Source organism: Equus quagga, unplaced genomic scaffold (assembly GCF_021613505.1).
Source record: "Equus quagga isolate Etosha38 unplaced genomic scaffold, UCLA_HA_Equagga_1.0 203_RagTag, whole genome shotgun sequence".
Taxonomy (NCBI): domain Eukaryota; kingdom Metazoa; phylum Chordata; class Mammalia; order Perissodactyla; family Equidae; genus Equus; species Equus quagga.
The window spans coordinates 6703630-6716299 of NW_025798627.1; positions in this window are offsets into that span (position 1 = coordinate 6703630).

Below are 12670 nucleotides of genomic sequence, written 5' to 3' on the forward strand. Positions count from 1 at the left end.
GGCAGCAAAAGAACTAAGTCTTTTTTTGTTTTGCTTCCTTTTGTTGTAAATGAGTATGTCTGAGAACTTAGAAATGCTAAAGGACAACATAAACAATAGAAAGTAGAGACTGCGTAGACTTTGTAACCGTTGTCACAAAGAGATTTGAAGAGGTGAATACCAATGAATTAGCGGATTGAAGAAAATACCATCAAAAAATGGGACAAATAATATACTGACAAAAAGGATGAAAAACTTTCTTTCTCACCTTCTCTCTTCTTAACTTTTCTTCTCAAATATTATTCTGTATTTTCACATCGGCATTGTCCTTTGGATGTCTGGTTTTGCTGGTCTGAGTAATTCACACAAATTCTCAAATATCTGTGGCTTACCAAAATAAATATTTTTCATTCACATCCTTCTATGGGCTTATTCAGGAGCCCAGGATCCTTCTACCCTGTAGCTTCACTCTCTTCCAGATCCTTGAAGCCCCATCTATTCAGCTGGAAGATGGGAAATTTACAAAGCCAATCCTGGTAGTGGTGTGAATGACCTCCACTCGCAATTCATTAGTCAGAATTCAGCACCGGGTCACATCTGACTACAAGGGACGCCAGAGCCTGCAGCCTAGTTGTATAACCAAGAAAGAGAATCAGTCAGATATATGTGAGCATTAGCAGTCTTTGCCACAAATCTATTTACCATATGACTCTTTCTGACTATTCTGCTTTTCTTCTCTCTTTCTAAAATATTCAGGGACTGGGGATTAAATCCAGTGATGAAGTTCACGCAGGCACTTTTAAGAATGGATTTCTATTCATTTTTCAGTAATTAGTGTGGTAGACAGCAAAGAAATTACTTGCTACTCGAGATGGAAAGGTATGTGTGTATGCATGTATGTGCACATGTATAACTGTATTTATTTGTGAATAACAAGTTTTGAAGATGGTAAGGGAGTTTCAGGATATGATTATTTAAAATAATTTTCCTTCTTATATTAAAAAAATATTTTTAGAAATAGCAGTAGCCAAGATCTACGTAGTAAGGGGAGAAAAAACATTAGAATTGAAATAAAATGTATGAAATAGCAATGATGTCACAGACTTCTTGTTTCACCTTAGCTAAGTAATTCAATTTCTCTGACTTCAGATTCCGAACCTGAAAAATGAGAATTACAATGACCTATACAATGAGTGTTTCTGATTTTCCACTCCATCAATGCCTCATAAAGATTTTTATCTTTGCCAACTCACATTCTCTTTTTCCCCTCTTATTCCAATCCAAAGGAAATTTTATCAGCCAGCAGTCATATCTTAGGGTTCTGAATCAAAAGAATGGGTAGAGAGTAAGTGGACAGTAGGCAACAGATAGACAAGGAAGAAACCTTTCAGTAAGATCTGGGCTGTGAAGGCAGAGGCTCTGAAAGTGGGAAGGAGGCAACAGGGAAGACAGGAACCACATTTTTATTAAATAATAAGTGACTTTTCTCTTTACTTAGACAAAAAAAAAGCTTTTGCAAACAGTTTTAAGATTACGTTTAATCCTGCACTGTGATTCGTTACATATGATTCTGTGCGGAGTTGACCATGCGAGTTCCCAGATTTTAAGTTGGTTTAAGTCATTTAAAGAGTTGTCGCATAAAAGTTAAATGTAAAAGTTATTTCTAAGTCATAAAGATCATATACAAATGATCGTTACTATTATAGCTCAGCTATATGCAGCCTTACATTAAAAAAATAAAGTGGATGGAATTGGCTTTAGTTAATCATTAGTAGCCCACGAGGTCCATAATACTCAGGAAATATTGGCTTGAAGGTCACAGCGAATGATATTTTAAGCAAATATCAGCAAAATCTATGTAGAAGAAACGTACACCTACACAAAACACATACGTACTTATACCAGCCTAAACATCTCAGTGTAGATTTCTCATAATAAGCATGCTTATCTAGCATATTGATTAATCAGAATTGTATTAACATTCCTAGGATAACAGTAATGATTTGGGCTACCTGAGTGAGGCCTCTCTTTTAGAATTATTCGCTAGTATCATTACTAGGAGAAAGTAATATGTAAGAATTTTACTAGTATCATAATTACAAAGCCTTAAATTCTTTAGCCAAGGCCCAGACTCAAGCAATACTTTCTCAGTACTTTCCACAGTACTTAAGTTTGACATTAAGAAATCTTTGATTGCTGAAATAGAACTTCAAATAGCATCTTAATCAATGTGTTGGTGAATAGCTTTTCCCCATAAGTCCACATTTTGCATCTAAATCCAAATATGACCTGAGTCATAATGAATAACATCTTTAGGTCATTTTAAAACCATTCACAGATACTCAGATTTTACCTAATTAAGGACATGCTAAAGGAGTTTGCATCATCACTAAAACCTGTGAATGAACTTTTGACCTTAAAATTCTATATCAATTCACATGATTTTCAGAAATCATTGGATCTACAAAATTTGATAAATTAATCTAGCAAAGATTACATTTCTCCATTCATATGTTCTCTTAAATTGCACTTAAATTTCATTTACTTATTTATTTTTAAATAAATTACTACAGGAGCTGGCCCAGTGGCACAGAGGTTAAGTTTGTGTGCTCTGCTTCAGCGGGTCAGGCTTCGCCAGTTTGGGTCCTGGGCGCAGACCTACACCAAGCCATGCTGAGCTGGCGTCCCACATAGAAGAACCAGAAAGACCTACAGGTAGGATACACAACTATGCACTGGGGCTTTGGAGAAGAAAAAATAGAAAAAGAGGAAGATTGGCAGCAGATGTTAGCTCAGGGCCAATCTACCTCACCAAAAGTAAATAAATTAATTAAATGAAATAAATTACTACATGTGACACAATGATTTCATTGACTGCAGACAATTGAAGTAGTGAAGACTTCTGTAATAAATGATTTAGCAAGAAATGCAGTAATAGGTTTTCTATTTAGGAATTCTATCCTGTTGGGAAATACTGCCGTAAAATTTGATACTCAGAGATATTGAAGGCCACTGAGGTTATAAACACCAGTGTAAAAAGGGCCAGTTCTTCTAAAGACATAATCTTCTCAGTTTCTGATAAATGTGGATGTAAAAAAAATTTCATGCCAGTTAAGAAAAATAATTACTAAAAACTAGATCTAAACACTTGAAAAAAATGTTTTACCTAATATAGAGAAAGAACTGTTAAAAATGGGGAGATTTTCTGAAATTCTGAAGTATAAACTTTATTTGGGGATGTTCAAGTTATTATTATTCAGGTAGTGACTGTATGCATCAGATTTGGGGATGTGTGCTAGTGTCAAAAAGACAGTGGTGGTGCTTCTGTTTCCCTTGGCAACCAGTGATGAAGGAAGAGCTCCCTCCTCCCTCACTCTCGCGCTCTCACAGTATTTCCTCATTTGTCTCATGGCACACAGCCCTTGGCTGTCTTTTCCAATATCCAGTCTACTGAATTCCTTCCAGATTTACTTCTCTATCTACCTAGCCTTATCTCAAATGTACATTTTAAATACCTTCTCACCAACTCCCTCAAATTTATCAGCCTTGGAAATTTTAACACAATCACTTTGAAAATCCTGTAACCCTGAAAACACCATCTTAATGCATTTTAACTGGTATTATAACCAGATAGCGTTGAAGAAAGAATTGATTCCAAGACAGAGGTATTCATTAATTCCAGCGTCAATCAGGCCTTTGGAAACGCTCAGCCGCCCTTTCATGAGGCAGTGGGCAGCTCTCATGCCGATCCCAGTAGCCGCTCTTTGAATCTTAGACCCTCCACAGGCCGTCATCCCACTCCATCTTCCTCACCTTCTGCTGAGGACCTGAAATTATAAGGTTGGAGGCTTTTCTGTGTAATAGAGGGCATCCCTCACACAGTTTATGTATACTTGCTCTCCAATTAAAATTTCATCTCTGTCCTCACTCATCCTCATCTTTCATCCTTCTTTATTCATCCATTTAGGTTTTAAACTTTGACTCGCGCTTTTGCTGTGGACCACATCCTTCTCTGGACCACATCCTTCTGCCTCCTAATTGTGCTACAGGAAATATCTTAAATTTCTCCTATCCCATTGGCTCTTTTAACTTTACCTAGAAACTTATTCAACTCTTTTAGTCTTCCAAAATAAAACAAAAACAAAACAAAACAAAAAAGAAGTCAAATGTTAAGAAAAAATCCCGCCAAATCCCTTTACTCTTTACTTAGAAACTTCACAGAATAGTTTATGCTGATTGACTTCCTTCTTACTGTTCTCATGTAACAAATGAATTTATCTTTGTCAAAGTAAATGTCACATCTTGTATCTTCCATCATTTGGTAATTACTGAAGAATGTGACCCAATGCTATATATTTTTTCTAGATTCAAAAAAAGGATATTGGGTATCAAGTTGATTTTTTCATATAGTAATAACACATGTTCACTGGATAAACTACAACATGCAAACAATTTATTGTAGTTAAAATCATCTCAAATGTACCAGCTAAAGCTATCAAATGTTAGAATTTTGATAATTTCTTAACAATTTTCTATCTAGGGATATGTTTTACCATCATAGTTAAAATGTTTATACAAAGTTCATCATAGTTTATTTTTACAACATATCATAACACATCACTACATTACAAAATTATTCATAAGACATAACTTTTAATGGTTGCAGGGCTTTTCATCATTTGTATGTGTCTCAGTTTGGTTTCAAACAGTCCCTTGTTGAAAATAAGACTGTTTTGATTGTTTCATTGTCATAAATTATGCTGTGATAACCACCTCTTTGCATAATTTTTGTCTTTGTTTCTTATTAATCAACCAAAAACTATGAACATGTTTAAGTCTAATGTATAAAAGTTACTTTCTGTAAAGATTTAGCGATATATACGCTCACTAGGAAACAATCTATCTCATTAGACTCACGAGGAAATGAATATATGCACTTTTAAAATCTTTGCTAATCAGGTAGGCAAGATGAAATACTATTGTTAGAGGAAATGCTAGACTTAATTACTCGTAAAACAGAAAGTTATATATTTATAAACCAATTATAATGTTTTTACTGTGATTTATGTGCTCACATCAATTTTCTGCTTTTTCTATGTGGCATTTGTCTCTCTTATTGATTCACACATTATCTTTCTATATAACTATCATATGTTTTCAAATATTTTCTAAAGTTTCTCAAATGTTCAAATATTTTATTCTATTTGTTATGATTTCTGATATATAGAAATTTAATCATGTTTTCTCTTTTATTGCTTCTTTCACTCTGCCTTTATTTTTTGTTTATGTTTTTTAACATATAGAAAATTTAAAATTGTCTCTTTTTTGCCTCTTCTATCACTTACATTTTAAAGTCTTCCCTCTCCTCAAGAAATTTGAAAATGCATATTACTGTTTTCCTCTAATCTTATACATTTTTTTATTTTCATATAATCCCTTGGTATATTTTGTGTGTGATATAAGAATTTAAGTGGATGATTTTTAAATACCTGTGCCTGGATTTTTTGACAAATCTTTTTATCATATTTAAAATTCTGAGAGGCCAGCCCGGTGGCACAGAGGTTAAGTTTGCATGTTCCACTTTGGCAGCCTGGGGTTCTCCGATTTGGATCCTGGGTGTGGACATGGCACCACTTGGCAAGCCATGCTGTGGCAAGCATCCCACATATAAAGTCGAGGAAGGTGGGCATGGATCTTAGCTCAGGGCCAGTCTTCTTCAGCAAAAAAAAGAGAGAGAGAGAGAGAGAGGGATTGGCAGCAGATGTTAACTCAGGGCTAATCTTCCTCCAAAAAAAAAAAAATTCTGAGGTATATCATAGAGCAATAACATTTTATTGCCTTCTGTTCACCTCATGGGTGAAGGAGGGATTCTCACTCTAGGTTATGGGGTTGGCTGAACACAGGACATCCAACACTGGACAGATTAGATCGACAACTGTAGTTTATTAGTCACATACTCATAGGCCAGGGGAGGAGGGCACTGCATGCCATACAGGGCCACTTGGAGGTTGCACTTGGAAACAGGGAAAAAGTGGAGGCTGTGGGAGGTAGGCTTTGTACTTTCAAAAGGGCGGACTGCTCCCTGGTTCCTGTGGGAGGATGTGATTCGCTTGACGAATTCTGCCAGTTGTCAGGGAACTGAAACTTGCTCCTGAGAGATAAGTGGGAACTCGACTTGATCCCTCTGATAGGGGGTTATTTGGCTATGGCATCTTTTCCATGGAAGCAAGTGGGGAGGAGACCTTGCAGTTAGACCATGTGAGCCCCTCTCAATTTCACCTGATGTCATGGTAGTACGTAATATTGGAAGAGTTCATAAGTACCCACTTCAAAATTCTTTTCACTGCACACACTTTCTCTCTTTCTTTTTTCTCTGTCTTTATTTCTCTCTCTCTCTCTCTTTTATATATGATAATTTAAAAATTTATAAAAAGAAGTGGATTGAGGGAACAGAGTTGAAGCTATTTTCAATTAGCAATGTAAGTGAAACTCTAGATGTTTTCAGAAGAAAATGTGTGTGTGTGTGTGTGTGTGTGTGTATGTTGTCGAAGAGGAGGAAACCAAGAGGGAATTAGTCACTGGTAGATCAGATAAACGGATACTGCATGAAAGCGAGCCCGTCTGGGGGTCAGCGGTGAGGGAGCTGTGACGGGAGGCCCTGGGGAAAGGGCTTTCTGCCATAAGCAATCCGTGAGTCAGGAACACTGCTTTGGAAAGTTTCTTATTGTTGGCAAACTACTTTTTATCTTTTGTTATCTTTAAGCTTATATGGTAAACTCAAAGTTACAAAAAAAAGGCTCTGATTTTAAATCAGTATGCACTATTCAGTTATTCCGTTCACAATTCCAAAGTAGTGATTTATGAAGCTAGGAACAGCTTCTATGAGCTTCTACAACAGCTTAACTCACATTGTTTAATTTATAATTTACTAGGATTCTACGTTTATTATCATTTCTAATTCAAGCACAACTATATGATGAAAATGTACTGTGTTTATTCCTTTCCCAAATCAGGATGCCACGTCATTGACGTTTGCATTGACATTTTGTACCATCAGTTAGTTCAATGACCTACACATAAAATGTTATGCTCAACATATTTTTCTTTAAATGTGAAGTGGGTCATACTTTTTCTGTTGGTGTCAATACCCAGTTTTGGTAAAAGCATTTCATTTTACAAGACAGCATTCCAGTGAACATTCTGTGGTTCACTTAATTCCCTCCTCCCGACTATCCTGTTTTTCTTGTTTTCTTTTGCTTGTCTTGTCGTGCTTTGTCACTACTGTATCTCCAGTGCTAAAAGAGTGCCAGGCACCTAGTAGGAAATCAAGAAACATTTTTTTTTGAGTGAATGAATGTTGTTAACCATTGAAATCTTTATGAACAGGATAAACTACAATAAGTCAAAGAGCTATACAAGTACAAGGTACCCCGTTATTAACAATGCAACAATAGTCATGTTAAACATATTATCAGTATTCAGAAATACTTTCAGAGAAATACTTTCAGAAATAATAACCCTGTTTCTTAAATTGATTGGCCGATAACTGTACTCATTCATGCATCAGATAATGTAGCTAAACATCTTCAATAATATATGCCCAGTACAGAAACTGTTTTGTTGTTTTGAACAAGGAGTAAAAGAGAATGAAAGAACTCTCAAGGAAACTTCTGTGTGTCATTTTGCCTCAGCTGATTCTACTGACACGTATAATTAACATGAGTAAAGACAGAAGCGCTTTTATAAAGGCACCTTAACATTAAGGTGATAAGTTTCCACTGCTCTCTTGGTTCCTTTCTTCACACCTACCACAATCAGGACAGCGACAATGAAGCAATGTGTGGAATTTTTTCCCAGAAATTTAAATAATATTGTGGAGCTTTTTACTAAAAGCCTAGTGTATACAAAAGCAAAGTTAAAGGCAGAATAAAGAATAATATAATCCTTCACACTAGGAATTAAGTAATGGTTAGAATTAATTATTCAAATAATCTCTCCATGTTTGATACAAATATTGGGTTATATGTCCAATTCTTTACCTTTTGCAAGTAACTATAGCCCTAAAGTTATATCCTAGTTTATTTAAACATGTCTTATTAGCACATTTAATTTTGAAAACAGTTATCTCTCCTTGCTGTGAATTGAAATGTATAAAATTGTTCCCTTGCCTCAAGATACCCCTTCAAGAAATCTGCATGATGTCTGGAATATTCACCAAAGCCGTTCATTTATAGTTATATAGGGCAAGCCTCTATTCACAAGCACATATGTTTTCTGAGAAAGTTAATACACTACTGTTACTTTGCACTGATGACAACAAAAAGAGTTAAATATTTTTCAAATGCCTACTATATACAAACATATGCAGAAGCAGGCTCTGTGTGTTACCCTAAAACAGAGCCAGTCTTTACACACAGAATCATTTATTTGGGGAGGAAAACTATGAAATTGCATGATGTCCAAATGTGTAAAGGAAAGAATGCTGTGTTAACTGATAGTAGAACGAGACCATCTCAAGTTCCAAACTGAAACACTTGTGTCAAAATAGCGGCTGCCTTTCATTCTTGCCCCGGAAGTTGCCTGCTCTATCCAGTAGGTGAAAATCGAGAGTAGAGAGACTGGGGGCTTCTTATTTTATATTAGCACTGTATAGTACTATGCACTATGTTCATTTCTGAAAATAGGTCTTCAAACAGATATATGTAGAGGTGTAACTAACGGCATGCTAAGTGCATCATTGCAGCCTGCCTGCCATGGATATGCCAAGACTACATGCCAAAAAGAAGTTCTCTTCCACCCAGGAAATGGCTTAAGATTTCCACGAGCTGGACTCAGCTTATGATAAGAGTAAGGACATGAAAAGAGAGAGGTTAAAACAACACTGAATTTCATTCACCAATAAGACTTGAGGCTAGCCTTGCAGAATTATATCCAGTTCTCTAAAGAATTAACGTTAACTTTGTCTTCCGTTTGGTAGGATGGCCAAAGAATTAATTTGCATTTGACATTTACTCTAATCAGTTGAACTGCAATCAGGTTAACTTGTGCAAAAGTTATAGCCAAAGAATCCTGAGACTTTCATGCTGAATCAACTAAGTATGTGAACTTTGGTTCTTGACATCAAGCCGTTTGGGAGAAGAGAGGGAGAGGAAAGGTACTTGGAAGAAGCTTATATAACTGATACTTGGCAGTCACAGAGTTTTAAAGATTAACTACACAAAGCTTTTCTAAACTGATCTTATAGTTTTCATAATCTACTTTTCTAATGATGATCTTTATTTGTGTAAATAATCCTGCCTGAGCTCTTACCAGTATACTATGAATAAAATGTATGCTTAGCAAAAAAGAACACTGTGCTTCACAAATGCATATTACCTAACTCAAAATTTTCAAACAAATTGGTAACTATTGTCATAACCTTATACAAACTGATTTCAGGATGTTTAGACATTTTTATTTGGGGTTTATTTAGATTAATTAATTAATTTATTTAGGATTTATTTAAATCTAAAAGTCATTTTAGGTGACATTTTTAGACTCCAAATTCAGAACATTTCTCCCACTCTACTTCAAATCACACCCATTTCTGTTGTATCTTTAAGAAATCAGACATCTGGGTCCCTTTGTTGAGAATAAATACAGACAGAAAGACAAGAGAAGAGAGAATGGGTGCACAGGGCTAAAGAAGGCCTAAGCCAGTAGTTGGCTAAGCAATACGGAGATTTTACATCCCTGGCATCTTTCTGCCTGAGGGGCAGAGGGGACACCTACAGATTGTTGGAGCAGACAATGGAAACAATAACAATAGGGCAGGCCTCACAGACAAACAGAGGAGTAATGGGCCAAAGGACAAGAGGAGAGAACTGTGCCTACCTTGTTATGACTTGTCTCCTTTTATATGTTTGAATCATGGTGTTACGTTAAGCTGTCACAGATGAGATTTTCAAGTTGCATGACTAACAAAGAGTGAATTCTAAAAGCCAGCAAAGCCAGCTATCCTATTAAAAGGAAGCTGTTAAACTGTATTATTTAACAACACACTAAAATGTGTTCTAACTTACGAGGACATAGTTCTTCGAGCAGGAAATTGAGAGACCTGCATTTTATCTCATCAAAATTATCAACAAGTAATTTTTAAATTCTAACATACGCAGCATATAAAGAAGCTGCCATGCAAAGCAAATTAAGGAGACTATCTCCAGCCTCTCAGATTTTACATTTTAATGGGCAATAAATTAATGAAAAACCATAGGGTGAAAGTCAATGAATAACTTGCATTTGTAAGAGGGCTTCCTCTCCCGGTTCCAGTGTTGACTCGAACCCAGGCATAGAGTTCAGGAGAGGCTGGAATAAGTCCACATGACTTTAATTATCACTAAAGGGAAAGCAAGTGTGAGAATCTTAATCAGCAGATCTGGCTAGCCCAGTGGTTGGACCAGGAGGCCTACGTTGTAAATTCATATTAAGAATGCATTCCAACAATCCATTCCCTAATGGAAATAAGTCAATATATTTATCTTGAAGCATTGTGATTTCTTGTTTTGTTTTTCAAAAAGATGTTTTCTCCAAGAGATTCTGAACATCTGGTCTGTGATATAGTTCAGGTGGTTGAAGCTAAGGTCATCAGATATCCTTTGTTTTAATAAGATCTCAAACTTCAAAAGAATACTCTCCTGAGAAGAACATTCTCAAATAAAGTCTCTGATAATATTAGATAACCAGAGTATGTTCAGGTGGAAAGAATGTCCCAAAAGGGAAAAAGTGGGTTTAAGTTAATTGTCACTCTGTCACAAAGCATTTTTCTTCGGTTGGGAAAGAGGATTGGGGAGTCTTCAGGGATTTCTCTGCTAGCTTCTCGGTCACTATGGGCTGCCAACACTGACTAAAGCTTCAAAGATTAACAATGCACACTCTACTTGACCCCCACCCAATAGTAAAAAATGATAAACTGTGATGCCAGATCAGAGTTTAACTGTTGTAGGAAGGAAGCTTATTGCTCTTAATGAAAAGACACAGGCATTTTATTTGTTAGAAGGAAATTGCAGTAACCTGAAAGACATAAACACAATTTGTTTAAGCTAGAGAAAGAGTTAACTTAATTAGTTTGGAAACAGGAAATTTTGATGATTCTAATAAAATGTACTCTTTCCTGTTCTACAGTGCATAATTCAGCCTGCAATGCTTCCCCTTATTACACGTATCAGCTGCAATCCCCTTATGCAGCCGACCCTCATTAATTAATAATTGTATGTCACCGGTAAGATGAGTCTCTAAGTCAGCCTCTTTGTCGGGCAGATTTAAGATCCATTAAGGTATATTTAACCCTGAGTGGGGAAGAGAAATAATTAGGATCGATGAGCTGGAAATCAGGCACCTTGGAGAAGTCAAGTTGCAGTTGTCTGGGAAAAGTAAGTTGCACTGCATTTGAGACGCACAGACATTCTTCCTTGTTATAGGGAAAAAGTTAACCTCTGTATATACCAGGGGCATCAATTTTTAATACCAATTTATATTCAGTATTTTCACTGTGTCTTGCGTGTAACTACATCAATCTTTTTAAGAAGAAGCAGCCTCGTGGATAAAACTACATATTCAATTATGTATAACTAGGTTTCTTTTGTATTTGCATTGCAAGCCCACTTGTTACTAAATGATATATTTTTAATTAGCTCCATCTGCTTGGCACTCAGAAGGTTGACTTGGGTTCTCTCTAGAGTCCTGTTAGCCAAATGACCTGTTTCGGGTTATGGGCCTTCTCCTCCCCTAGACAGGACAAATAACATGCATTTCATTCACACGCTGGTCTTCGAGGATCTACCTCAGTTTTGCTTATTGTCCCAATCCCACCTCCTCCCAGCCTCGTCCTTTGCCGGCTCTACCTGCCCTCCTGCTTCTTCCGGCTCATTTCCTTACTCATTTCCTCTCTCACTATGCCCTTTCTTTTGGCTAAGTTTCCTGCCAAGTTGCCTCACAACTCTCCAAGATCTCTTTCAACCCTATCTTCAAAATCCCCTCATATTTAAGAGCCCACAGGGAGCAGAAATGTTCTTTGACTAGGCATTTATGTTTCTACTTATATGTATACATAACCAATATGTAACCAATTTGTATGCAGTGTATGTAATAAAAAATGGACTGGAAATTGTCTTTCTTAATGATAAAATAGAACTTTAAATCAGCATTAAACTAACTCCATAAATGTTAATTGATTTACCACTTCCCTAGTGTCATATCACACAAACAAGGTCATTTGCAATATGTTCAAGATTCTCTGTGTATACCAATGTTTTCGAGAAATCAGATAATATCAAGGATGTTGACCTGTTAAGGGACTTAGAGTATAGCTAACATTCTTTGAGAAGCTGGAAGAACTTGATATCTTTACTAAAATCAGATATAATTGAGCTAATATTACTTGTTTAGTTTCACCCACTTGAAAGTATGTAACAGAGATTTAAGATGATTAAGTGGCAACTGAACTGTGGTTAATAGAAAGCCAAAGGAAAATTCAAAAAAGAATTAGGGAGTGTTCTAAGCACTGTCTATGGGTTTGTACGGCTTTGCCCCTGCAGTAAACAGTAATTCTGCTCAGGTTTAGTGATTTTATCCTTCTCTCACATAGTACACAGAAAGACTAGGAAGATTAGTGATAGTAAATTACTGGATAAGCAAATAAATGAACAGCCTATAC